The 22,245-nt window shown below is 32.8% G+C and overlaps 1 long non-coding RNA gene across 2 annotated transcripts in view; it reads right to left on the bottom strand.

Annotated features, from left to right (window-relative positions):
• Positions 1-818: 818 nt before the first annotated feature.
• The window catches only part of LOC134695399 (uncharacterized), a 44,016-nt gene continuing 22,589 nt past the window's right edge, over positions 819-22,245 (bottom strand). Inside the window, exons 6-8 of one of the 2 annotated variants that reach the window (XR_010102750.1) lie at positions 16,096-16,228; positions 9,775-9,857; positions 819-981 (exon numbers count right to left, since the gene is read on the bottom strand). This is a non-coding gene — a long non-coding RNA (uncharacterized LOC134695399). The remainder of the gene's footprint in view (positions 982-9,774; positions 9,858-16,095; positions 16,229-22,245) is intronic. The other variant, XR_010102749.1, reaches the window with a different exon arrangement.

Here is a 22,245-nt window from a genome sequence, read left to right as displayed (position 1 = left end):
ATAGATTAATAGTGAGGACCAGCAGATTTTCTTTAAGGACCACCAGGGGAAAAAGATTTTGAGAACTCTGTTTTGTTCATTGTTGAAGGCCATACAGTGACCTATAGTTGTTAACTTCTATGGCATTTGGTATATATTGATGAATTGTTGGAGAGTTGTCTTATTGGCAATCATACCACATCCCCTAATTTTTATATAAACCTGGTATACCATTCCCTCTAACTAACATTTCTTTTTCTACTCTTATATATTAGACTATTATGTTTGTAGTATATTTTTATGTAGAAATATAAAGGGGGATTGGGGAATAGAAAGGATTTGCTACATGGTTTTCTGTGTGCCCATAGTCTGAGTAGTCTACATAAGACATTTTAAGACATTCCAAAAATATCATTTCATTTGAGATCCAGAAATTATACTTTTTTCAATTTATTCACAATGTTCTTGTCTTCGGAAGCATTAAGAGATTAATATATTGTCTCTAATGTTAAAGATGGATTGGTAATCTCTTAATAATATTTCGATTGTTGTTGTTGTGTTGCTGCCTCATTGATATGTATCCCTTCTTCTAATTTTTTTTCTGTTACATGTAGTACTTAAAATTCATAAAGAATCTTATAACTGGTACCCCCTTTTTCCATCTTCACCCACACACACACACAATAGGCTTAAGAGTAAACTCACTTTAGTTGAACAGGTATAACAGGGTTGTATTACAGCACTTTCTGGTTTAATGATATAAATGTTTCCACACCATAGGAAATATTTTTTATAATATCCCTCCATCTCCCCCCCCCAAGATAAATGGATGTGGTTTAGAGTAAACTCACTTTAGTTGAGCAGGTATAACAGGGCTGTATTATAGCACTTTCTGGTTTAATGATATAACTGTCTCCACACTATAGGAAATATTTGTTGTTATAACATCTGCTAATTGTGGCTGTCTGTATGACTCTGGTTATTGTATTAGTTTGGATCATTCTGAAATGTGGAAATTATCTGTGTTTTATTACTGCTGGTAAATTGTAATGGCTTTATAGCATTCTTAAATGTTAAGATTATCTGGAATTTATTGTTCCTAATGTAAATTAGATGTAGATTTAGAAATTTAATATTGAGTTAAACAATGAAACATGTTTAAATCAAACTCTGTGATTGGGTGATGATGCCTTTTAGGATTTAGGATATAGAGAGGGGAAATATATGGGGATGTGGGATAAAGGGCTACCGAAATGTGGGTATGTGAAATATAGGGGTAAAAATGTTAAATCTAGAAAAAGAAGGGAAAAATTACAAAAATAGCAGGAAATGGGAAAATAAGCCTCATAAGGCCTTGAGTTGCTTTTATACAATACAGTATAAATTTTGCTCGTTGTTGAAGGCTGTAAGGGTACCAGGACTGTTATCTTCTTTGTCTCTTAGTTGGAGAGTTGTCTCGATTACCAAAACATTTTGAAATTTATTTGAACTTTAATGCCACCCTACTCTCTGTAAATTAAAACCCGTCTAATGTAAACATGTTCCCATATAAGTTATATTGTTTTAAAATATATTTTCTTGAATTATTCAGAAATTTAGGTCACTTACTCTTTGCCTGAAAACAGAAGTTGATGAAGCTCAAACAGTTATATCATTATTTAATAACAATTGCATTTCTAGAGATGCTAGGGAATTTAAAGTTCAAAGGTTACACCACTTTTTTCCATGCAGTTAACATAATATCCAATTAAACACAATAAATAAGATAAAAGTTTAAATTTAAGGAGCCATCTGCAAATTCTCTGGCCACCCAGTAAATTAAAATTAATGAAGAAGGACAGAATTTACATTGAAGTTATACAGATAATATAAGGCCAAATAAAATAGTATGTGTGGTTCTAGGTACATCTAAAAAGAAGTCTGGGTAGGTAGGTATTGTTATTTTATATTTTTATTACATTGAGTCTATAGGAGCAAATTCTGACTTAAAAAGTGTTTAATGAAAAATGACAAAAAAATCTATTATACTATTATTAGGACTAAAAAGTAGGTTACAGGGTAACTGGAACCACACAAATATTTTTATTTGACCTATAAATGAAATTTAGAGATAATCTCCAGATGGATTTGAACTCTGACAGTGAAGTGTTGCTTTAAAGTTGGCTTGATGATAACATTAACAGCTGTAAATTCAGTTATGTTTATGAAATGTTTCTTCTGTCAACACTTTATCTTGCTACACCCAGAGGTCTGTTCAGCATGTAATGTGATATACAGCTACTGTAGAATTAAGGGGGCATACTGGAAAATGTGGGATTGATTCATTTACCCAGAGGTCTGTTCAGTGTGTAATGTGATATACAGCTACTGTAGAATTAAGGGGGCATACTGGAAAATGTGGGATTGATTCATTCACTGAGAGGGCTTTCCTAGAACCTCCAGGTCTGTTCAGCATGTAATGTGATATACAGCTACTGTAGAATCAAAGGGGCATACTGGAAAATGTGGGACTGATCTATTTACCCAGAGGTCTGTTCAGTGTGTAATGTGATATACAGCTACTGTAGAATCAAAGGGGCATACTGGAAAATGTGGGACTGATCTATTTACCCAGAGGTCTGTTCAGCGTGTAATGTGATATACAGCTACTGTAGAATCAAGGGGGTATACTGGAAAATGTGGGATTGATTCATTCACTGAGAGGGCTTTCCTAGAACCTCCAGGTCTGTTCAGCATGTAATGTGATATACAGCTACTGTAGAATCAAAGGGGCATACTGGAAAATGTGGGACTGATCTATTTACCCAGAGGTCTGTTCAGTGTGTAATGTGATATACAGCTACTGTAGAATCAAAGGGGCATACTGGAAAATGTGGGACTGATCTATTTACCCAGAGGTCTGTTCAGCGTGTAATGTGATATACAGCTACTGTAGAATCAAGGGGGTATACTGGAAAATGTGGGATTGATCCATTTACCCAGAGGTCTGTTCAGCGTGTAATGTGATATACAGCTACTGTAGAATCAAGGGGGCATACTGGAAAATGTGGGATTGATCCATTTACCCAGAGGTCTGTTCAGCGTGTAATGTGATATACAGCTACTGTAGAATCAAGGGGGCATACTGGAAAATGTGGGATTGATTCATTCACTGAGAGGGCTTTCCTGGAACCTCCAGGTCTGTTCAGCGTGTAATGTGATATACAGCTACTATAGCATCAAGGGGCATACTGGAAAATGTGGGATTGATTCATTCACTGAGAGGGCTTTCCTAGAACCTCCAGGTCTGTTCAGCATGTAATGTGATATACAGCTACTGTAGCATCAAGGGGCATACTGGAAAATGTGGGATTGATTCATTCACTGAGAGGGCTTTCCTAGAACCTCCAGATCTGTTCAGCATGTAATGTGATATACAGCTACTGTAGCATCAAGGGGCATACTGGAAAATGTGGGATTGATTCATTCACTGAGAGGGCTTTCCTAGAACCTCCAGGTCTGTTCAGCGTGTAATGTGATATACAGTTACTGTAGAATTAAGGGGGCATACTGGAAAATGTGGGACTGATTCATTCACTGAGAGGGCTTTCCTGGAACCTCCAGGTCTGTTCAGCGTGTAATGTGATATACAGCTACTGTAGAATTAAGGGGGCATACTGGAAAATGTGGGACTGATTCATTCACTGAGAGGGCTTTCCTGGAACCTCCAGGTCTGTTCAGCGTGTAATGTGATATACAGCTACTGTAGAATTAAGGGGGCATACTGGAAAATGTGGGGTTGATTCATTCACTGAGAGGGCTTTCCTGGAACCTCCAGGTCTGTTCAGCGTGTAATGTGATATACAGCTACTGTAGAATTAAGGGGGCATACTGGAAAATGTGGGGTTGATTCATTCACTGAGAGGGCTTTCCTGGAACCTCCAGGTCTGTTCAGCATGTAATGTGATATACAGCTACTGTAGAATCAAGGGGGCATACTGGAAAATGTGGGGTTGATTCATTCACTGAGAGGGCTTTCCTGGAACCTCCAGGTCTGTTCAGCATGTAATGTGATATACAGCTACTGTAGAATCAAAGGGGCATACTGTAAAATGTGGGATTGATATATTTGCCTAGAGGTCTGTTCATCATGCATGTGATATACAGCTACTGGAAAATGTTGGATTGATCTATTTACCTAGAGGTCTGTTCAGCATGTAATGTAATATACAGCTACTGTAGAATCAGGGGGGGGGGGGGGATACTGCAAAATGTGGGACTGATCTATTTACCCAGAGGTCTGTTCAGCATGTAATGTGATATACAGCTACTGTAAAAATCAAAGGGGGCATACTGGAAAATGTGGGATTGATCTATATTACCCAGAAGTCTGTTCAGCATGTAATGTGATATACAGCTACTGGAAAATCAAGGGACATACTGCAAATTATGGGACTGTTTCATTTACTGGATGTTGGGTTCCCAACTCTACAGTGTATATAAAATAGAAGATGTGGTATGATTGCAAATGAGACAACTCTTCACAAGACACCAATTGACACAGAAATTAACAACTCAAGGTCACCTTACAACTTGATTCTATTTTCTGTGAACAAAAGGAATGAAAAATATTCATTATAAACAATTGTTCCTATTGTTTATTTTGGGAGACATATATTATTCTGGAGTTATCTCCCCTTTCAAGAAACGAAATCCTTTTTCTTTAACTGAAGCCATCTTTTAAAAAAAAAAGAATATGTGGTATGATTTCCATAGAGACAACTAGACCAAATGATGTAGAATTCAGCAACTAAAGGTCATCATAAAGCCGTCAACAATGAGAAAAACCCATACCGCTTTATATTATGGCCTTGAAACATCAAATGGACAACAATCCAAATGAGAAAACTAACAGCCTCAGATTAATGTAAAAACTAGAAAGAGGGTTGCATGGCACTACAGTACTTGTATGTCAAATACAAACATCAAACCAATTGAGAAATTAAGATTTCCCTAAAGAAAGAATCAGTAAGACAATAACAATCAAAACCAAGGAGTAAACAAAAACTCACAAAAACCAAAGGACATTTACATCAACAGTTATAAATAATAATTAAGAAACAACACGAACTCCACTAAAACAGGGAGTAAAATCAGGTGCTCCGGAAGGGTAAGCCTTTCATCTATTAGTGTGGTCTCCTGAATTTACATAATCTAAGGCAGCAACCATTTGATTTTCTGGGGGGGGGGGGGGGGGGGGGGCTATGTTTTTTTTTCTGTACAAACCTTTGTTTTTGCTTTCGGCGAAGAACAGCCTTCGGCGAAGAACAATCTATTTTTTTAGCGACAACCCGAAAACAATTTTTTTCTTTCAATTTTAGCATTACATATAGTGGCAGATGAGGGTGAAACAAACTATTTTTTTTTCTCAGGGTCCAAAACAATTTTTTTTTCACCAAAAACTGGAAACAAACATTTTCTTCAAAAAAAAAACATAGCCCCCCCCCCCAGAAAATCAAATGGTTGCTGCCTAAGAAATTAACAAAATCATTTCTTGTGAGGGTGTATGCAGAATGTTTGTCTGACTATATCAACATAAAACAATTAGAGACTAAAATTGAAGGTTTTCCAGCAGAAATCATCAGTGACTATTTCAGTGTGGTCTCTTAAATTTACATAACCAAAGAAACAAACAAAAACATTTCCCCAATCTTCTGCCTACAAAAAACGAACTTTTCTTCGGTAAAAAAAAATGTTAGACATGATGATTATTTTGGTAAGATCTGAATAAGCTTGAGATAGACAGAAGATAATCTAATATCAGACTAAAGACATTAACCTCACGTTCAATGTCAAGAATAGTTATGATTAATGACGGGCTAAATTTACTTTTAATGAATGTAGTCATTCTTGGTGATTATCGTAAGCTCTTGATAATTACTGCAGTCTTATTAGAGTGTCGTCTGCTGGATGCTAACACCTACCATTCAAAACTGAATTTCCCATAATGCAAAGTTCTCATTCACAAGCAAGTAATTTTTTCATAAATCTTGAAGGAAAGGATATATAATGAGGGTCTGAATGGGGTTTACAGTTCTAACAGAGAATAGAGGGCAAAAAAAATAAACACTAGAGAAAAATGGACCAAAATAAAGACAAAAGAATAATGGGGTGCAAAAGGAGATCATTGGTAAAAATATATATATATAAAATAGAGAAAAATGGCATAAAAGAGTAGAGAAAAATAGCAAAAATATTAAATAATAAAGAACTGAAGGACCCCCATCCAGACTTTCTCCATAATGGCTGTCATTGGTGGAACTATCTTACACTTGACATCTTAAAAGTTTTTAATTAAATTTTTATTGACACTAATTATGATTGATCAATTTTTAAATACAGATCTAAGGATGAGGAGAAACTGAGTATCCTGTTATAAAAAATAAAAATATTCAAGAGCTGTACAAGAGAAATATAAAAACAATATAATGCGGTATGATTGCCAATGAGACAACTCTCCTGAATCCACCAGACACAAAATGCAGAACATCTTTAATAAATAAAAGGTCTGGAATCTATTTTTTTCTTCAGATGACACAAATTCATTAATTTGTATTTGTGATGATTAACAATATAAAACCAGATGCTCCGCAGGGCGTAGCTTTATACGACCGCAGAGGTTGAACCCTGAACGATGGACACAACATTCAAGCTGGATTCAGCTCTAAATTTGGATTGTGATTAAATAGTTGACACAGCATAGGTTTCTGACAGAGAATGAATGTGTTCTAATGAACTTAAAATTTTTGTTTTCTCTTAGAGCAATTCACTATGCTGTTGAATATTAATCCTCTCAAAAAAATGTTTGAAGAAATTTTCATTTTATTTATGAAATTTCATTTCAAGTGAGAAAATTGAACCCATTTTTTTTAATCACATCCCCCTTTCCCTTATTCCAAATTAATCTCAATTAAATTTCTAATGGAGTTTGCACCAATAACTACTCATTTAAATACATCATAAAATATTAAGATGTAAAAAAACTGCTTATTATCACTGAATGGTAAAGATTATTTTAATTTATCAGTTGGTAGTAAAAAGTGAATATACATTGTATATAACAAAGATTTGAGTTGATTCTGGACAAAGAAAGATAACTCCAATTAAAAAAAATATATTGCTATTTCACAATATTGTGCAATTAGATATTTCTTGCTTACTATTCTGGACAAAGAAAGATAACTCTAATTAAAAAAAAAATATTGCTATTTCACAATATTGTGCAATTAGATATTTCTTGCCATTGTGCAATACTGTGCAATTGAAAAGACTTGCTATTGCACAATACTTAATATAATATTTTAGATCCTGATTTGGACCAACTTGAAAACTGGGCCCATAATCAAAAATCTAAGTACATGTTTGGATTCAGCATATCAAAGAACCCCAAGATTTCAATTTTTGTTAAAATCAAACTAAGTTTAATTTTAGACCCTTTGGACTTTAATGTAGACCAATTTGAAAACAGGACCAAAAATGAAGAATCTACATACACAGTTAGATTTGGCATATCAAAGAACCCCATTTATTCATTTTTTTATGAAATCAAACAAAGTTTAATTTTGGACCCCGATTTGGACCAACTTGAAAACTGGGCCAATAATCAAGAATCTAAATACATTTTTAGATTCAGCATATCAAAGAACCCAACCGATTAATTTTTTGTCAAAATCAAACTAAGTTTAATTTTGGACCCTTTGGACCTTAATGTAGACCAATTTGAAAATGGACCAAAAATTAAGAATCTACATACACAGTTAGATTCTGCATATCGAAGAACCCCAATTATTCAATTCTTGATGAAATCAAACAAAGTTTAATTTTGGACCCTTTGGGCCCCTTTTTCCTAAACTGTTAGGTCCAAAACTCCCAAAATCAATACCAACCTTCCTTTTATGGTCATAAACCTTGTGTTTAAATTTCATAGATTTCTATTTACTTGTACTAAAGTTATGGTGCGAAAACCAAGAAATATGCTTATTTGGGTCCCTTTTTGGCCCCTAATTCCTAAACTGTTGGGACCTAAACTCCCAAAATCAATACCAACCTTCCTTTTGTGGTCATAAACATTGTGTATAAATTTCATTGATTTCTATTCACTTAAACTAAAGTTATTGTGCGAAAACCAAGAATAATGCTTATTTGGGCCCTTTTTTGGCCCCTAATTCCTAAACTGTTGAAACCAAAACTCCCAAAATCAATCCCAACCTTTCTTTTGTGGTCATAAACCTTGTGTCAAAATTTCATAGATTTCTATTAGCTTAAACTAAAGTTATAGCGCGAAAACCAAGAAAATGCTTATTTGGGCCCTTTTTGGCCCCTAATTCCTATAATGTTGGGACCAAAACTCCCAAAATCAATACCAACCTTCCTTTTGTGGTCATAAACCTTGTGTTAAAATTTCATAGATTTCTATTCACTTTTACTAAAGTTAGAGTGCGAAAACTAAAAGTATTCGGACGACGACGACAACGACCATGACGATGACGACGAGGACGACACAGACGACGACGCCAACGTGATAGCAATATACGACGAAATTTTTTTCAAAATTTGCATTCGTATAAAAACAAAGTGTTTTGAATTACACAACTGTGATGTCAGTTGACATTCAACAGTTATTCCCCTTGAACATGAGAACTTCAGATCAAGCAGTTTCAAATTTAAATACAACACAACAACTTCATGTTAAATATCTATAAAAAGCACATAATTTGAATTATATCAGCAAATCTCTGAAATAAATGTCATATTTAGAGTTATATCTTGAAAATCTCTGAAAATATTAATTTTGAAATATATTTAATTAAGCAGAAAATTTACCAAATAATTATCATTACTTTACAATCTGTATGTACAAAAAGACAAGATAATTCTGGTTTTAACCACTAACAAAACGTTAATTCAAAGTGTCATGATAACAAATGGTTAAATATTTCTGTTTTCCCCAATATAAAATAATTACCTCCCCTGTCTAATAACGCAGAAAGCCAATATTTAATAATCTGCATGATTCATACGTAAATATCAAATTACAAGATGGGTCTTTGCTATACTTATAAGTTTTTGTCCCATTTAATAGGGAATTATTAAACCATTAGATTGGTCTGTATAAAATGTGAAATGACGCATGCCATAATTGTCGTCATTATTTTCCTTTTTATACTTCATTTTAAAATTTCATCTAAATTTTTCTGTAAGATAAATCATCAGATGGATTACTGAAAGTTAATTTACAAATTTCCAATCATGAAATAATTTGAGGATTTGAGACATAAAAACATTTCTGATAAAATGGAGTTGATAGTCTTACATCCTTAACACAATAAATCTATATACAATTTTTTGTAAACCATACAAAAGAGATATGAATACTGTGGATTCATTATTATTTACTGGATACCAATTTTCGTGGGTTTCGTGGGCACAGGTGAACCACGAATTCAAATGTTCAACGAATAACATATTTGCAATAGGATTGGTATCCAGAGATTGGCAAAACCATGAAATCAAATATCCACGAATATGCAAATTTTCAGCAATCCACGAAAATTGATACCCACGAAAATAAATGAATCCACAGTAATAAATGAATAAAAAGAAATTGTGCATCATTAGCGCTTTTTTGTTTTAATTTACTTTCATTAGGATTGCTTAAACCCAAACATTTGAAATACTTGTTTGACAAAAGAAGTCTCAATCAACCTAACAGATTTACAAAATAGTTTTTTTTTTTTATTTCAGTTAAAAATATACCTTAGATTTCCTTAATCTTTGACCTCCATATGACAGCATAGCATTTTCTTGAATGTTAGTTCTAAATATCTCCTGTTCATAATCTGAAATGACAAAAAAAGAAATTAATTTAGTCCATGTTTCAAGTAAAAAGTAATGATGAAAATGCATCAGTCCAAAGTCATCAACCTCTGGTCTTTGTTAGTACTTTTAAACTGAGTATCACTGAGCATATTGATATGTGTTTCTTTATTCTACATTGGCTAGAGGTGTAGTGGAAGGGTTCAGATCTCACATTTTTAACCCCACCACATTCTTGTGCCTGTCCCAAAGCCTTTGTTAGTCTTGAATGGGTTTTTTAATTTTAGTTTATTATATGTTTTGGAGTTTAGTGTGATGTCCATTTTCACTGAACTAGTGCACAACTTTGTTAGGAAGTCCAGCTGAGGACTATCTCCGGGTGTGAGATTTTCTTGCTGCGTTGAAGACCCATTGGTGGTCTTTGACTGTTTGCTGCTCTTTGGTTGGGTTGTTGTCCTTTGACATATATTCGAATTCTTCATTTTCATTCTAAATTTTATTGTACTTTTTTTTTATAAATTTCAGTTCATCTACGTTTCAGGGTTTAGTCACTTTAGTGTGACTTCCATTTCTCTAAACAACACATTTTTGTTTAGGGGACAGCTGTCTTAAAGCTGGCTTCCGGATTGAAGACCCATTTGGTGGCCTTGGGTAGTTTATAACTCTTTGGTCAGATAAATGTCTCTTTGACACATTCCCCACTTGTATTCTCAATTTCATTGAAAAATAAAACATAGAAATTCAATCCATAAGATTTGTAATTTTTCCTTATAATTTAAACACTTTAAAGAGGTCTACTGATAAATCAAATTAAAAATTAAAGATTATAAATTCTCAACCAGCATGCATGTTGTATCAGGAATTAATTCTATTTGCCTGATGAGACAAAATACTGATAGCCTACCAGGAAACTTTATAATCCTATAAGCATAATGGTTTTTAAAACAATACATCTTTGTTAAGTCATTCTGTTATATAAGTACAACAACCTTTAAACAAATTCTGTCATTCTTCTTGTTTGGATTTTTTCTGTTTTTTTCTCTTTTAAATCTTAATTTTTCATTTTTGATTCATTCTTTTTTAAAAGTACAGTCAACCTTTATACATGTTCAGTTATAAATCTTGTTTGGATTTTCCCACTTTTTTTCTCTCAAAAAAATTAGCCTAATTTTTAATTTAAAAGTAAAAAGTACATGGTAATTAATAAAGCCGCCAATTTTTTTCCTCAGTTTTTTCTTTTCAATAAAATAGGCTAATTTTTCATATAAAATTAATAGTAAATGGTAAGTAATAAATCTGACTACCTTTTTAGAAGATTTTTTCTCCATTTTTACTAAAAAAAATCAGCCTAATTTTTTAATAAAAGGCAATTAATAATGCTGGCTACCTTTTGGGAAGATTTATAGTAAGACAAGAGAGAGGGTCTTGAAGGAGTTCTCAGATTTTCATTAATACAGCAGAAAATGGGCCAAAAAATTAAGAATAGATTATAATGGGGATTATAGGGTGCTAAAAAATAAAGAAAAGATAAAATTGAGAATGGAAATGGGGAATGTGTCAAAGAGACAACAACCCGACCAAAATAAAAAAAAACACAACAGCAGAAGGTCACCAACAGGTCTTCAATGTAGCGAGAAATTCCCGCACCCGGAGGCGTCCTTCAGCTGGCCCCTAAACAAATATATACTAGTTCAGTGATAATGAACGCCATACTAATTTCCAAATTGTACACAAGAAACTAAAATTTAAATAATACAAGACTAACAAAGGCCAGAGGCTCCTGACTTGGGACAGGCGCAAAAATGCGGCGGGGTTAAACATGTTTGTGAGATCTCAACCCTCCCCCTATACCTCTAACCAGTGTAGAAAAGTAAAAGCATAACAATACGCACATTAAAATTCAGTTCAAGAGAAGTCCGAGTCTGATGTCAGAAGATGTAACCAAAGAAAATAAACAAAATGACAATAATACATAAATAACAACAGACTACTAGCAGTTAACTGACATGCCAGCTCCAGACTTCAATTAAACTGACTGAAAGATTATGATTTCATCATATGAACATCAGGCACAATCCTTCCCGTAAGGGGTTTAGTATCATACCATCATAACATATATGAGAAGAACATAACCCGTGTCATGCCAACAACTGTTTTTAGAATAAATGTGTTTAGTTCCGACGCAAAGACCTTATCAGTGACTCAATATTAACGCCAAAATATGCAATCTTTAATGACTTGACAACAGTATCGTAATTATATCCCTTCTTAATAAGTCTATTCAAAGGAATATAATGGGCAAAATTCAAAAGATTATAGACACAAAATATCATATCATAGAAAAAATGACTGTGTACTAAGGTTTCAAGTCCATGGGATTTCAACTTCATCAACAACTAAACTTAACCAATAATTTAACCTGAGGCTGGATAGATTGATAGATTTAGGGATGGAGGGACAAACGGACAAAAAGACACACAGACCAAAAAACATAACGCCCCTAAATGGGGCATATAAACAAAATGGCCCAAAAAATGAAAGAAAATGAAAATGAAGAACCCCCCATGAAGACCCTCAGAGAAGGTATATAACATCTGTACAGATGATCAGAGTCAGACAGAGACGATATAAATTAGGGAAATTTATTATGTCTTCTCATATCAGACATGATACATATGATGGCAAGCTGTAAAGGATCAACTAGGTTGGTAGATGCATTCATGAAAAAGGCAGTTATACACAGTGGTAGATCCCTGAGGTTTCAGAGGTTGGACCCCCACCCCCCAATTTTTGACGATTACTGCTTTTGAATGAGGACAAATAGTTGAAACCCTCCATTTAAAGATAGCTGGATCCACGCCTGGTTTAATGGGGATACAAAAAGAGGGGATTGCAGTGGCAGATCCAGAAATTTTCACTGACTGCCTAAGTCTAAGAAGGTGCCCACTCCTTTCATGCTTCAGTGTTTCCCTCTATCATCGACCAAATCCGCCCCTTCTCTCGATTGTAGATAAAGTCATAAACAAAGGTTGTTTGTAAAATGAGAATAGAGAAAAAAAAGGGGGCTTCATATTAACTGATTCACGATACATGTTACAGCAAGCTAAAAAGGATAAACTTTAAGATGTTGTATAATGCTGTGTGTAAATTGAAGGAGAGAAAAAATGCTTTTTTTTTTTAATTTATGAGGAAATAACCTGAAGGTGGCTCTGGACTATTCGACTGCGTATAATTTCAGGCATGAATTACCAAAGTATTTGTCGTAAATTCAATACATTTTTTTTAAATATTTTGATTGATTAGAAATGTTAAATCATTGTAGTTTATAATGTGACTAATAGAATATTTTTGGTATTTGTCAAAGGGTCAAAATGACATTTCACCCATTTTCACCATTTTTCCGCCCAAACTTGGGTTTTAAGGCAAAATAAAAAAAAATTCCTTATCGGTGTCCTATGTTTTTTATTTGCTCATTCTTTGAAGCTATAGTTCAGCTTTTTATAATACACTTTTGGCCCAAGTGTTATAGAACGTTTTTTTATATTTCGATAAATATATTGTAACATCTCTATTTTCCCTATCATTTCATTGAAAAATGGTCCCTTTTACATACCTGTTTAAAAGTAAAATTTTGAGCTTAAACCAGCTATTTTTTTTCCGACCAATTTGACTTTTCTGTAAAGAATAAAATATCAAAAAATACAGCACTTCTAATAGAAACTACAAATAGGCCCGAGCCACTTTTATGCCCGATAGAGCGTTATTATTGCTGACACAGGACGTCATCGTTGTCATCAATCCACAAGTCATCATCACAGAAGTATACGATTTTTCAAACTTTCTTTTTCCTTTTTTACTTTGTCTCCTCTTTGTTCACCTATGAAAGCTAGTATTATATTGTATAAACTGTTTGTTTTATATGCATGTCCATTATATTATACTGTTATTGTAACTTTATATTGTATTATGGAGAAGACTTCATAAGTATGATTTACTTGTGTCTAATCCATTTTGCTTTAATTCAGCAAATAAAATATGTTTAAACTAAACTAAACTAAACTAAATGTGAACCTTGTTGCTCCATATAGATTTTTAGGTAGAGCCACAAAATGCATTTCTGAAAAGTGTCATTAATAATTAATTATGCTAGGGTCTCATCAACTAAACTTTGCTTGTGTTATAAGAGGTAATTGAAGTGCCATAAACAGGACTTGTAAATTGTACTAAGAAATAAATACCACATCCCCATTTCATTAAATGTGTTTAATTATACTTGAAATATCTTCAAAAGAGATCTGTAATAGAGACAATAATTGATGATTTTTCTACAAATTGTATTTTTCTTGGCAAAATATCTGTTATTTTTTTCTTATATTTTCATTTATTTTGCTTTTCAAATTTTAGTTATTGGCAGGAAATGTTAATGTTTAATTTCTGCTATCAATTTATTTATAAATCAAAAGAAAATATATTTATTTATTTAATGAAATAGAATCTGTTATGAAAATAAACCCATGGCAAGTTTTTGAATTATTCCATAAATAAGAAAAGGATTAAATACAGAGTTTGGCATTGACTTTTTCTAATTTTGAATAGTTCATTTGGTACAAATATTGTTAAAAATTACTGGACATTTGCACTATAAATAATAATATTATTTCTGATGATTATTTTTGTTCAACAAAACAGAAAACTCATTATCCTGGTGAGTCAAAACATTATAACCAACATCTTCTTCTATTAAATTAAAAATATGGCATAAAAATTATGAACTTAGGGGATGTGCATACCTGTAGCCAGGTGGGGGTCAGACGAACCCCCCTTGAAAACAAATAAGCACTGTTAAAGTGAACGTTAATCTGTTCGAACTGTGACTGTTAAGTCGAGTTTGTGAGTCCAAACCCCCCTTGGAAATTCCTGGCTATGCATGGACCTAGATGAGGAATATAGGCGATAAACATATGGGAAAATCAGATATATAAAGAGCAAAAAGAAATGTGAATCTGAGAAAAAGAAGGAAAAAAAGAGGGGAAGTGACTGGTCAAGTGAGGCTGTTTAAATACAAGGGTTATGCAACCGGTGATACTTAGATATTTATATATCAGGGAATGATTGAGTTTTATTATTTGCTATAATCTTTAAAAAAATAAGAAAAAAAGAGGGGGAAGTGTGCAAAAATTTAATTAAGTTAGGTTACAAATTTTGATAAATGCAAGAAGACAGAAAACACAACTATATTTTTGGACCTGTTTTCCAGAATCATTTTTTTTTATAAAGGCCTAGTTCAAAATTTTCTGATTTTAATCATTTTGAGTACAAGTATATTTTATTTCTGAGAGCTGGACATGATACATGCCATTATTTGGCACTTGTCAAAAGTCTGATCTACAGTGACAGGGTGTGCAGGAAATGATAAAAAGAAACCAAATCATTAACATCATACTAATGTTCCACAGCATGTAAAGAGGGTCTGGGTGGGGGTTACAGAATAGAGAATAAGGAAAAAGAGTGCAGAAAATAAATAAATATAAAGGATAGAGAAAAAAAATTGCAAAAACGGGGTGATAATTTTTTTTAGAAAAGAATAATGTGAAAAAATTATCATCTATAGAGAAAAATTTATTAAAAATTAATGAAAATAGAGCACCCCATCCAGACTCTCTTATAGAGTGTCAGTCAAAGATTTCAACTCTTCTACACTAACGTTAGTTGAAGCTCACTGACATTTGCATGTTTTCAATTAAATTGGGAAAACTTTATTTGTTTTAAAGGCATATTGTCTGTCAGTTGATCAAAAATTATGGTTTGGTTTAAATTGCGCGGAATTGCAGTTTTTTATAACTTGTTTTGTTTTATCTGACATCTAGTATTGTTTTTCAGAGTTTTCAAGTTTTAAGTTGACCTCAGATGAATTTGGCTATCATTGTAGGCCCTTTTTGATCATATTAGCTTGGATAATATATATATACTTCAATTGTGATGTTTCATATATTTCCTAGGCTTTCAAATACTGTAAATACAGAAATTATTGCATGCATTTATTATTGCGATTTTGTCATTTTGGACTTAAATGCGATTTAAATTTTTACGATTTTGAGAAAAGTCCTGTTTAATTCATACAAAATATTTCAAAATGCGAGTTTAAATTATTGTGTTTACAACTCTGTCGCATTTTTCGCAATAATAAAAACCTCGCATTAATTTCTGAATTTACAGTATTCAGCAATAAGCATTCCTAATGACTAATTTTACTGCACATACATTTATTCATATATATCTTCAGTGTCCAGTTCAAATATTTCTATCATATTCATATCCCCCAATCATTTGATCAACAGTTTGATTCAATCTTTAAGTCTCTAGCTTAAGCTTACTTTTGCATATCTTCATCCAACTAAAAATAAGATTTAAAACTATAATACAGCAGATATTTCACATAGAATCTAACTGTGCATATATAATATTAGAGTGTCGAAATCAAATATTTCATTCTTTTCATATATTCTTTAATCATTTAATCAATGGTCTTCCAGTAATTCCTGCAGTATAAATTCCATACTTATGCATGTCTTAAGGTACTAAATACTACTGAGAATAAGATATAAAAACATGTAAATAAATTTTAATAGGAGCAGATAATTCACATCAGATGTAAATTTTATAATTAATTCTTAATATGATCTGGCTATTTATCAGTTGATATGGTCATCCACCCTCGAATTATACCTCACAGGTGTGACTGACCGTATCTAATTAACGTCTGCCAACTCCACCGAGTTAACCTCTGTCAGTTATCTCCCCACTTGTCAGATAAATCATTCGTCCAATTAGAATGGCCTTTGTCATTTGATAAAATACTACATTTTTCTATTTGACCAATTAGAATGGCCTTTGTTATTCAGGACAAAGTCATACATTTTTGTTCAAAAGTTCAAAAGTCCAGGAACAAAATGTTTCTTTTGTTGAACCAGTCTCCTTAATTTAAAAAGTTTATTGTAAATCACTGACCAAGGAGGAGTAAAGGACCATTGAAGAAGTCTCTGCATTAATTTCTAGTCTTTTAAACAGGCGATTGAAAAAAAAGCTTAAGAAGTTTATTTTGATGTGAAAAAAGAAAAGACTAGAGGCTCTAAAGAGCCTGTGTCGCTCACCTTGGTATATGTGAATTAAACAAAGGAAGCAGACAGTTCATGACAAAATTGTGTTTAGGTGATTTTGATGTGTTTGTACATCTTACTTTACTAAACATTCTTGCTGCTTACAATCATCTCTATCTATAATGAACTTGTCCGTGTAGTTTCAGTGGAAAATGTTAGTAAAAATTCACAAATTTTATGAAAATTGTTAAAAATTGATTATAAAGGACGATAACTTCATAGGGGGTCAATTGACCATTTTGGTCACTTTGACCTATTTTTTAGTCTTAAATTGCTGTATATTATTGCTGTTTACAGTTTATCTCTATCTATAATAATATTCAAGATAATAACCCAAAACAGCAAAATTTCCTTAAAATTACCAATTTAGGGGCAGCAACCTTACAACCAGTTGACCCATCCATCTTAAAATTTCAGGGCAGATAGATTTTGACCAGATAAACAATTTTGCCCCTTGTCAGATTTGCTCTAAATGCTTTGGTTTTTGAGTTATAAGCCAAAAACTGCATTTTACCCCTATGTTCTATTTTTAGCCATGGCGGCCATCTTGGTTGGTTGGCCGGGTAAAAAAACACAAATTTTAAACTAGATACATCAATGTTGATTGTTGCTAATTTTGGTTTAATTTGGCCCAGTAGTTTCAGAGGAGAAGATTTTTGTAAAAGATATGGAAATTTACGGAAAAGGTTAAAAATTGACTATAAAGGGCAATAACTCCTAAAGGGGTCAACTGACCAATTTGGTCATGTTGACTTATTTGTAAATCTTACTTTGCTGAACATTATTGCTGTTTACAGTTTATCTCCATCTATAATAATATTCAAGATAATGACCAAAAACAGTAAAATTTCCTTAAAATTACCAATTCAGGGGCAGCAACCCAACAACGGGTTGTCTGATTCATCTGAAAATTTCATGGCAGATAGATCTTCACCTGATAAACAATTTTACCCCATGTCAGATTTGCTCTAAATGCTTTGGTTTTTGAGTTATAAGCCAAAAACTGCATTTTACCCCTATGTTCTATTTATAGCCATGGCGGCCATCTTGGTTGGTTGGCCGGGTAAAAAAACACAAATTTTAAACTAGATACATTAATGATGATTGTGGCCAAGTTTGGTTTAATTTGGCCCAGTAGTTTCAGAGGAGAAGATTTTTGTAAAAGTTAACGCAGGACGACGACGGACGACGACGACGACGGACGACGACAGACGCCGGACGCAAAGTGATGAGAAAAGCTCACTTGGCCCTTCGGGCCAGGTGAGCTAAAAAATGAAGTTCACATGAAAAGACTTTAGTTTGTGAAAAAGATGAAGTACAGAATAATTTTCAACTTCCATGAAATTTAAAGAATATTGGGAAAAAGTGCAGAAATAAGGGAAAAAAATATAATAAAATAAAGAAAAGCAAGCAAACAACTAAAGAATAGAGAATAAGGGACAAACTATATATAAAGAATAGAAAGAAGTGAATTAAAAATCGAAGAATACAGAATTGAAGGATGCCCATTCAGAACCTTGTCCAAACTTTACTTCTCAGTTGGCCTATGTTTTAACTTAACTTGAAATAGGTCTTTGAATTATCTTTTTGAGTATGTCCTGAGCTGACAGTATTGACAATCAGCTCTGTAAGTAGCAAAAACATGAGCATTTCTCTCTCAATCCATTAGAAACCCTATCTCAGTTTTCAAATTGATTATCTTAGTAATGATTTTCTACAAAGAGAGTCAAATTCAGATTTCTAAATTAAAAACACAAAAACCATGTAAAATTGGTGAAAATATAATTAAATTACATCATCGAGCGATGATTTCAAATAAGTGAATGTATTTTCTCTGTTATCTCCATTCCACCCACAAAATAGAAACATTTAGGATTTCGTAGCAGCATTATGCTCTCCTACTGTGATTTAATGGTTAATAGATTCACCAGACATGTGCCCCTGTAACTTCCAATACACATCCTTCAAGCAATACACATTACTAACACAGTATGTGCTCTCAGATCTTTTCAATTTAATTAAAATAAAAAAGATAACATGGTTTTAAGTTAGAATTAACAATTTTTGCGAATATTTTTTTGGCTAGTTTAATGATTTTACCAGCAGACATGTAATTTATTAAAATTTAAGACCCATGCATAAAGGAAGCATATCTAAATCTATTTCCGCTGATTTAAATTGGTACCATCAAGGAGATTGGAGACCATTACCGCCCAATGAAACATTGTTTTGTATCTGTATCAATGATGAAATATACAAAACCTACTCAAAACTCAAGACCAATATTTGTGACCAGTGCTGAATAATATATATCTCATCTATTTCTACATTTTTCATTTGGTGTCATAAAGGGGAGCATATACTTTGCCCTGTCAAGACTTTCTACATATGATTTCTTTAAAATTCTGAAGAATAATCATATATGATAAATGAAAAGGACAATAAGTGCAAAGCTTTTATTCATATACCTATAATACAATGAAATGTATGTACTTCATAGACCTGGTTAAAAAATTTCAGATCTTTAGTCCACAAATGATGATAAAAAAGACTTTCCATATCAATTACTATCAATACTTTTAAACCAGTTTTCTACAATTATTGAAACACATTTCTTTTTAACCAATATCCTATGACAAATTATAGAAATTATTGTAACCTTTGAACTTTCTCTAACCTCATTCCCCTATTGTTTTACCCCATAGTTTCTCTAACCTCATTCCCCTATTGTTTTACCCCCTAGTTTCTCAAACCTCATTCCCCTATTGTTTTACCCCCTAGTTCCTCTAACCTCATTCCCCTATTGTTTTTTTCTCTAACCTCATTCCCCTATTGTTTTACCCCCTAGTTCCTCTGACCTCATTCCCCTATTGTTTTTTTCTCTAACCTCATTCCCCTATTGTTTTACACCCTAGTTCCTCTGACCTCATTCCCCTATTGTTTTACCCCCTAGTTCCTCTAACCTCATTCCCCTATTGTTTTTTTCTCTAACCTCATTCCCCTATTGTTTTACCCCCTAGTTCCTCAAAAGCTTTAAAATTTTATGATATTGGTTTGTTACATGTTAAACCATAACTTCACCACTTAAATCTCATATCTTTTATTGTATACATCTGTATAATAAACAAAATGTTAACTTTTCTTAACATGGACAAATTTATCAAATCTTTTAGACAAATTCTACTTCAAATTTTTCTGAGTTTTATCAATATTGTTAAAATAGATTTTCTCACCTTCCCGATTTAAAGTAAATTTTAAGATTAATCAAAAGAAAGATCAAAGAAATTTAAATGAATGAATTTATCTCTTTAATACACACAGACTGAAAGGTTTTGTTGACAAGACTCGTTGACAGAGAAACAGGCAGTGTTTTACATAAGCCTTATTTCAATTTTCTCCACTTACACGAGGTGTGTTAGATAAATATTTGAGAATATTAAATAGTTCAATTTCTACATGAAAATGTAGCCACCAATTTTTCTTAAGAAAATAAAAACTAAAATCTGGCCACTCTAGAATTTTTTTTCTATGACTTTTATGTGAAATAAATAAAACTTGATTTTAGACAAATTTCAAGACTTTTTCCTTCTTTTTTTTTAACAATTCTGGTTCTTTAACACAAAAATATTTAATCTTTATGTAATAAGTATTCAATTTTCTATGCAAGGTCATAGTTAGGCTTGGTATCAAGGTCATACCTTGAAAAGAATGGCTTAAATTAAGTCTGCACTTTCTGAATTGATTGATTGATTGTTGGTGGTTTAACGTCCAGTGGCAAATATTTCATGCATGTTCAGGACGAGAACAGGTAAACAATAAATACAATAGGTAGGTTTTGTAGCACTTAACATGTGGATATTTAGTATCCAGCAAGTAATTATTGAAGACACGAATATCAAACAATGTGATCAAACTGATCAAAATCAATAGGGGTGGAGAAAAAAAAATACTGTAACTTTGCCACAACTTCATGTGCCTGTCCCAAGTTGGTAATTAATCTTGTAGTGATTGTTGTATGAATTTAAGATATCTTTTATTTATTTTAGTTGTAAGGTTTCTGTCTCATTGACATATAACCTAAAAAAAAATCATACATAATTGATTGAGGTTTGTTAATCAGGTGTAAAATCCAAAACCAATTTATTTTGTCAAATTATGTAATAGCAAAAGTATAAAAGTACATTGATTTAAAGCCACAGCTACCTATAGCTATGTATATAAATGCAGACCAATTTAATAACCCCAGTGCAAAATGGTGTCTTCCCTAATATACGATAGTAATCTAAAGCCATTACATGGGTGAAACCTAACAGCTATTCTTTGTGGTCGAATATCAACGGTACAATGTTACTCTATCGTCTGTTTTGTTCGTTGTTTTTATGTCACATCTTTGATACAAAAAGTACTTTAAACAGACAGAAGAGATACTTTTGTTCTGTTTTTACCCAACAAAGTGTCACTGTTTGAAATATGATTATGAAAAAAGACCATTTATAACAGATATGTAATGATAATATGGTTGAAAGCATAGTTGTTGTAAACCTTATATGTTTCACCTTTATAACACTGCTCTATCAATTTTAAAAAGGATAGGGACATATAATAAGAAAAGAGAGATAGGGACATATAATAAGAAAATAAAGCTTAAAACATGATAAGTTTTACAAGGACAAAATCTAAAAAATACAGAAATCTATGTGCTGTTTTATCATGCAAATAGTTATCAAAGGTACCAGGATTATAATTTAGTACGCCAGACGCGGGTTTCGTCTTCATAAGACTCATCAGTGACGCTCATATCAAAATATTTATAAAGCCAAACTAGTACAAAGTTGAAGAGCATTGAGGATCCAAAATTCCAAAAAGTTGTGCCAAATATGGCTAAGGTAATCTATGCCTGGGACAGAGACATATAATACAATTTATAATAATCTCACGAGACTTAAATCTGGCCGAGTGAAATCACGGGATTTCGCCGAGTTGCCAATCTCTTGTATTATATGTCTCTGCCTGGGATAAGAAAATCCTTAGTTTTTTGAAAATTGAGACAGGAAATGTTAAGAGGGTGATTAAATGGGAAAAGAGGGGACTACTGGTTCACACATATACTTCTTAAAATTGAGAATGGAAATGGGGAATGTGTCAAAGAGACAACAACCCGACCAAAATAAAAAAACACAACAGCAGAAGGTCACCAACAGGTCTTCAATGTAGCGAGAAATTCCCGCACCCGGAGGCGTCCTTCAGCTGGCCC

Source organism: Mytilus trossulus, chromosome 13 (assembly GCF_036588685.1).
Source record: "Mytilus trossulus isolate FHL-02 chromosome 13, PNRI_Mtr1.1.1.hap1, whole genome shotgun sequence".
In the NCBI taxonomy this organism is placed as follows: domain Eukaryota; kingdom Metazoa; phylum Mollusca; class Bivalvia; order Mytilida; family Mytilidae; genus Mytilus; species Mytilus trossulus.
This window is presented reverse-complemented; position numbering and strand designations above follow the sequence as displayed.